Raw genomic sequence first — 7,463 nt, forward strand, 5'->3', positions numbered from 1 at the left:
CCGCTTCCCCATATTTCAAAAAAGGGAGACTAGTGATTACACCTTTTTAATGCCACAGAAAAACTTATATAATATCTTCGAAATCTTCCTTTTCTTTTTACGCACGCCACTACTCTCTCCAGAAACGCTAAAACCAGAGCTCTTGTCTTCTCCTAGAAACCGTTCTTCTGCACTTTCCAAGTTCATCTTGAAAGCACCTCGACTTCCGAAGACTCTTTACCCTTCTCAACGATCTTTTTTCTAGTAAGTCTTCGAATCTTTATGTTTTGTATTTTCACAATGCATGCTTCTGTATGTCGACTGTTTGAGTTCATCTGTTTCTGGTTTGAGATGCTTGTGGGTAAAAAGATTTACGAGTTAGTTTGATAGTTAGAATCGTACTTTTAGGATGTAAAATCGAAGTAAAAATTCGATCTTTAGGCTAGTTGGAAAATAGGTTTTTCCCGCCCTAAGGGGAGTTGAAAAAGCTTTTTTGAAAAACTTTTTACTTTCACCCTTTGATCCGTTTTTCAAACTGTTCGTGTGGAAAAATTTAGCTTTTTGTTAGAATGTGGTTGTATAAAAGCTTGACTTTTATACTCGACCAGCGTTATTCTAAAAAGCCTTTAAAAATTCTCCATCCTCACATCCCCATTCTTCTGTTTGCAGACATTGATGCCAGATTTGTGGGGAGGTGAACGGCCCATCGACGACGATCTTCTTGCCCAGTTGCTCGAAGGCGAAGAACAACCGTCCGACCGAATCCACGAGATTCCTTCCTCACGATCCTCTTCCAGACCTCATCCTTCTCCTCCTCAAATGGCTCGTTCCAAATCCTCAGGCAAGAGAAGACCTGACTCCAACGATAATCCAAACCTTCCTGCCCAGCCTGATTCGCAGGCTAGGGTTCCCTCGACCAACGGTCGAAACAATCCTGTTCCTGACCCTAACATCCAAATTAGAGCCCGCCTTCGCCATCAGAATCTGCCTGATGTCGAGTGGTATACTTCCCCAACCACCGTAGTGACCCTTCGGATGGTTGCTAACTCTTTCAGGAAGTATCCCCTCACAGGGGTTTCCATCAAAATTCCTGCCGCAGACCAAAGGGCTAACCTCCCCGGAGGTATATATAGCGCCTGGTCTCGGTATCACATAGAGGCAGGGGCTTCCTCCCTCTACATCCTTTTTATCAAGGGGTGGCCAATTATTTCGATGTCACCCCCTTCCAAATTACTCCAAACGGATATAGAATGCTGGCCGCACTCTATATCCTGTACAAACTTAAAAAATGGCCAGAACCTACCCCCCACGAGGTCAATTATCTTTTCGACCTTAAATCCAATCCGCAACAATATGGGATGGGTTTCTTCCTTCTTTGTCACCAGGAGACAAACCGGACATTCCTGAGTGACACCACACACATATCCCACGTGGGGCAGTACGTACTTCCTTACTCCGGACATAGCAAGCAACAACCTGGCCTTCGCTCGAGGAGGGAAGGGCCGTCTTTTTCTGGTCGATACTTTTAATCAAGGAGTCTCCTTTCATTTTTCTCAAACTGTACTTTGTCTTTCAGGCCCATGGTTACGTCCGACCCCAACACCAGACATGGTGTTAAGGTCCAATAGACTGGCAAGGATGACAGACGCAGAAAAAAGCGTCAAGTCCCTGGTTACTGATGAAAACCTGAGACTGTCTGGCCTCCTTGCTCCTCGCCATGAAACAAGAGGATCTGTGGTAGCTGATGCCACTGCCGAGGGGGTTCCCAAGCAGCAACCTCCCGCGTCCCCTCCTCGAAGGAGGCCAACGGGGGTTACAATCAAGGAGCCCATGGGCAATCCTTCCGCAGAAAGGCCTTCTGCTCCTCAAGGCATGGGGAAACAAAAGGCCAAAGAGCCAGTTGTGCACTTGGGGGAATCCTCTGATGAGAACGGTAAAAATATTTTGCTTTTAAATAGCTTGCCAATTCCCTGTCACTTGTTTGACGGGGAGGGCAACTTTACATATACTCCAAATCTAGGGCCAGACTTCTTCGTGCCAGATAGTGAGTGTGTGACTAATAGAGTCAATAGTATAGCGACCAGTAGTTGTAGCTCAGGTATTAACTTTGTGATCTTCTTTTCCGTTGGATAAAGAATTTTCATCTGCCTCTATCTTACCCTTTGCATGTGTTTACTTGTATGCAGACATGGCCACTCCCAATGTCTTCGACCTATATCAGGCTGAGGAAGAAGAGGAAGTTCCTCAGCTTCGGCGAAAGTCGTCAAGGAGACACACTGGCGAAACAAGCCAGGGGCCTGCCGAAAAGAGTCGAACAGAAGACCCTCCTAGGGACGTGGCAGCTGGGCAAACTTCTGCTCATCCCCCGACCCCTACTGAGAAGCAGAATCCTTCTGCCCCGCCAAACCCTCCGGCTGCGCCCACCAGGGAACAAAACAAGCGGGAAGAAACTCTTGGGGCCAAACTCTCGAGCCATGCCCTACGAGCAGCCAAACATCGCGAAGAACGACCGCGTAAAAAATGTGTTGGTTGAGGCAGAGAGCATGGCGGTCGACCAAATCTTGAACAGGACCCTGAACGAAATAGCCAGCGTAAGTGCTTCTTTATTTCTTAGGTCTTAGTCTTTTATTCTTTGCAACAGGTTCTAACTTTATCTTTTGTCCTCAGGCTTTGTTGTCTGCAACTGCTGCTCGTACCCTCACCCCAGCCACCATCGAACAGGCTCGGGCAAAGGCTATCGAGAGGCACCAGGTGAAAGCGGCCGAGGAACTTTCGGCTGCAGAGGCCAGGCATGCAAAGGAGTTGGAGGCGATGGGTCAGCAGGGGGATGCCGCGATGACAAAGCTGTCAGAAGTTGAAGCTACGAAGGTAGCTATAATAAAGCAGAGGGAGGAGTATCAGGAGGCCAGCCGAGTCCAGTATCGCAAACGCAAGAGACTGGAAGAGGAGCATAAGTCCAAGGACGAGGCCACTGCTACTCTTGAGGGAAAAGTAAAGCAGCTGGAGCTTGACAACTCCAAGAATCTGGAAAGATATAAGAGGACGACGCTCCGGTGTTTTTACAACTTCTGGAAACACAATTAGGGTGCTGACTTCGGCTATCTTTCAGAAGATGTTAGGACTGCCGAGTTGGCTCGCTGCACCGCTCAACTGGCTGAAGAGGAGGCAAGAGCCAGGTGTAACGTCCTACGTTTTCGGGTACCTTTAAACGACTCGGGTCGGTATTTTTCCCCCGGGTTAAGAATATTATTTTAAATAATATTATATTTTTTTTGTAAGTATTCCATGAGTTATTGCTAGCCAAAATATGAATTTTGTGATTTAAAAGTCAAGATAAGACTTTCGGTCCTGGACCGACACAAAAACCCTGATCGGGTAAAAATCTCGGAAAATAAAACGAAAAATCATGGCAATTATATTTTGGGCATAAAATACATTCATAAAAGTTAAAGTTTGGTCAAAAATAATAAACCTAAAAGAAAATGGAAATTTTAGGGAATTTTGTGTTAAATGCCTAATTTTGCCGAAATGGGGAATTTTATTCCATGAATGGACCTTAGGTTAAATTTTATTGTGTGATTAATTAAATTAAATGTGAGAGACATTTAATTTAATTAATTAATGTTAAGTTTGGTGATTAAAACTTAATAAGAGTGAAAAAATGTGTCAAAAGTCAATTTGGACTTTTCTTCTTATAAACCTTTATTAACCTTTATAAAAAAATAAAAAATAAATAAAAAAAATTAATGGTCACATATATGGAAAATGGTGGCTGGCCATGTGCTATTTTAGAGTGGTGTGAACCCAATTTTATAAAATTCAAATCCCATTTAATTAAGAAGTCAAGTGGGCAAGTGGGTAGAAAAGCACTCAAGTGTTTTGTGATATTTTGAAGAGTTGTGTGAGCCATTCTAACCCCCAAATCCGACCACTCTCCCTCCCTCATTCACTCTCATCTGATTTTTGAAGACTCTCTCAAGTGTTCTCTCCATTTTCAACCCCAAGAACACCAAAGAAACTTGGAAGCTAAGTCTTGGTCTAGGAAGGGTTTTCCCTAAGGTAAAGTTTCATTAATCTAGACTTTTGTCAAGTTTTAATCATAGAGTTTCAAATAGCTAATTACCTATGTTGTTGGAGGAAGTTGGTTAGGGTTTTTGAAAGGTTTTGAAGGAGTCAAAGCTTATAGGAAGATCCAAACCTTAAGCAAGAACACCAAAGAGGTAAAAAGTTTACTTTTGATGATTTTGTTGTAGGGTTTTTAGTTTTAAGCATTATTTTGTATATCTAATGCTTAGAGTTTCTTGTTGATGATGTAATAAGGTTATGGTAGTTGTTTAATAATTTTTATGATGCATGTGTATTGATTTTTGAAAATGGGAACCAAAACCCCCAAGGGTTTTGTAGGATACCCTAAAACAAAACATGTTTTAAGCTGTGACTTCCAAGGGATCAAGTAGCCACTGTATATTTTTTTTGTAAAATTAAATTGTATTTTTATGTTGTTGAGATTGAGTACATAAAATTGAGCTTTTGAAACACTAAAAAATGTTTAGAAATGAGTAAGTTATGCTATTTCAAAGTTTAGGTAAAAAACTGTTTTTTCGTATTCTCATTTTCGGAACCAAGTTTGGACAGCCACTGTATAGGTAAAATGAACCCAGTTTTTTCTAAAATTTTGTGGACATATTTCTGGCATAACCTATTAGTCCACTGTAAAATTTGGTAAGAAAATATTGAACGGTTTGAAAGTTATTAACTGTCAAAGTTTGGAAAAAATAAGGACTTGAAAATAAGGTCATTTTTACCTCATTGTTGGAAAATGATTTCACCAATCAAAAATGCTCATTTTGACCTAAGATTTTACAAAGACTTAAATGGCATAACAAAAATGGAATTGGGAAATATTGGTAACAATTGGGTAAGTAAATTTCAAGTTATGAACTAACGAAATATGTAGTTAAAAATGTGAAAAATAGGTTTTTCACACTTAGTGTAAAAATGAGATTTTGGAACATAAGGTAAAAAGTAAAATTTTGTTTATTTCAAGATATAAATTGGTAAGTCTTGAAATCATATTTTCACTAAAATTACTCCTTTGAGTTTAAATGAATTATTTTTCTAGTAAGTAAAATTGATTAATTGCTTTTGGGAAAATTAATTAGTCAAGATGAGAAATTTATAACGGTTTTCCTAATTAAGACAAATTAGGCAATTTTCTTAAAACGGTTTTTAGATATTAAAACCTTAAGAAAAATAAAAGGAAAATTTAAAGAGTTTATTTTCTTTAAAAATAATTAAGGAATTTATTTGTATTTTCTGGATATAATACCGGCTAAAATCTTACATATTTTAACCAACTAGTCGAAAGTGCGGGTTAATAGTGATACCTTGAAAGAGTAAGATTTTTAGCGGGTTGTGGGGAAATACCATTGTGATACCCGAGCCTAGGTATCGAGACCTTAGGATAGGTCTCCCCGAGACTTAGGGTTTAGTCTCGAATATTTTGTATGACTTTCCTTAATAGGTTTAAAACCAAATAAGGATTATAAATCCTTACAAATGACTTTTATTAAAATGACCCAACTGCCCAAAATAATAATAATGAATTATGAGTGCCATAATTAATCCGAGTATACTGTATGGATAACTACAGTATTGGCTAAGCGTAACTGGACTGAACGTTGGAGGGTGAAAACCTGCTGAGCGCTAAGGACTCCAAGTAAGTCAACTTATATTGTATGGCTGCAACATGAAATGATTATTGTCTTGTATGTTAGTATAGGGATACATGCATATATATAGGCTGTCATAGAAAGTTGCTTAGAGACGTTAGTCTAGTGAGTGCTGATTTAGAAAATATGAACGGTAGAAATCCGTCATATCCTAGACGGTTGATCCCCGTCACACTGCTTGATTTTATTAATGTCCGGTTCATTACCGCGACAAGTGGTAATGAGATGAGGATAAGCTGGTTAAACCTAGGGGCGCCAAGATAAATGGGATCTAGGGGCCCTCATGCTTACTTAATCATTGGACGGTTAGAATCCGAGCAAGTGCTCTGATAAGTTATTCCCGGATAGCAGCCGTGAATATTGGCCATTCCGTGAGAGTGCCTAGAGATACTAGGGGTTGCCAAGATTTAGTGAGGTTGAACACCCTAGGGGCAGCTGCTCACCAGCACCACTGATTAACATAGAAGTCTCCGAAAAATCGTGTAAATTGGATTACACTCTTGAATATTTAGCGATGTCCTTGGTAACACGATAGTTACCCTTGATGAGAATATTTATTGGCTAGAACTTAGTGTGGGGACTCATTTCTCTTTTACAGATTAGCAATTATGTTGGAGGGCGCGTTACGCATGAATTGTTGGAAATTTTCGAGCGTTGGTCTCGAATTATGTGGTGATATAATATATCTGCTTGCTCTGAGATTTTCTGAGCGCAGGGATATAATTGTTGATAAGATATAGTTGTGATATAATATATCTGCTTGTTCTGGGATTTTTCTGAGTGCAGGATTTTTATCTAGTTACGAATTAATTTATCATTGGTTATCAGGCATGACCATAAGTTTGCCAGGACGCTTTAGCGTTCTTGAAATTGATTGTGTAGGGTCCGGATGGGTCCGGATCCCTATTTCTCTATCTGCTTTGTTTGGAAGTTGATCTTACTAAGCGTTTTTGCTTACCTAGTTGTTTCATGTTGTAGGTAAGAGCAAGGGCAAGGCAGAGCAGTGAGCGCTGGAGTCTTCCTTGCAAATGTACATGTGGACCGACCTTTTGGGAAGCCTTTTTATTTTTGGAAATGTTGTGTAATTTTCCTAAACTAGGCTCACTCTAATCTTTATAAAACATGTTTGTAACTAAATGTTAAGTATGGCCATACGACTTTTTAAAAAGTTTTTTTTTCTATGGGTTTTTGAGACATTTTGTTAAATGAAAACATTTATATTTCCGCATTATCGAGTCTTGAGAATCTGGGTCGTTACACCAGGGTCCTTGCTTCCCCAAGCATTGCTGGCGTAGAGGAAGAAGGAGCTGCTGAGGATGCTGCCAACCAGAATGCTGATAAAGACCCTCCTGCTCCTAATGCCTCTTGAGCTTTATTATTTTTTCTTTCTTTTGATTATATGACCCACGTGTCGTGATGTAAAGACAATACCTTTTTTGAATTTGCTGCATGGGTAGCAAACCTTTTCTTTTATTTGAAGCAAACCTTTTCTTTTATTTGAATAGTTACATCCAAGCAGTGATGCTTGCGGTGTAAAAGATTACATCATGATGCTATAACATTTTCATTGATTATAACATTTGTTCGTATGACCGAACTTAGCATAGTACTTTGGCTTGATTTGACAAAATATAAATTTTGAAAAATACTCTAAGTACCTTAGCATGCTTTCACTCATTTTGTTCATGTGTTTACATACCTCATGGTATGCTTTGTTATCGATGTGCCTTATATGCCCCCCAAGTGATCGAG

The 7,463-nt window shown here is 39.8% G+C and overlaps 1 long non-coding RNA gene across 2 annotated transcripts; it reads left to right on the top strand.

Moving 5' to 3' along the window:
- The first annotated feature begins 3,574 nt into the window (after positions 1-3,574).
- On the top strand, positions 3,575-7,207 carry LOC133829425 (uncharacterized). 2 transcript variants are annotated; one of them, XR_009891768.1, is made up of 3 exons: positions 3,577-4,038; positions 4,121-4,199; positions 6,690-7,207. It is a non-coding gene; the product is annotated as an uncharacterized LOC133829425 (long non-coding RNA). The 2 variants fall into 2 exon arrangements; XR_009891767.1 differs by having other exon boundaries at positions 3,575-4,199.
- The last annotated feature ends 256 nt before the right edge of the window (positions 7,208-7,463 follow it).

This window comes from Humulus lupulus, chromosome 4, assembly GCF_963169125.1.
Source record: "Humulus lupulus chromosome 4, drHumLupu1.1, whole genome shotgun sequence".
Classification (NCBI taxonomy): Eukaryota; Viridiplantae; Streptophyta; class Magnoliopsida; order Rosales; family Cannabaceae; genus Humulus; species Humulus lupulus.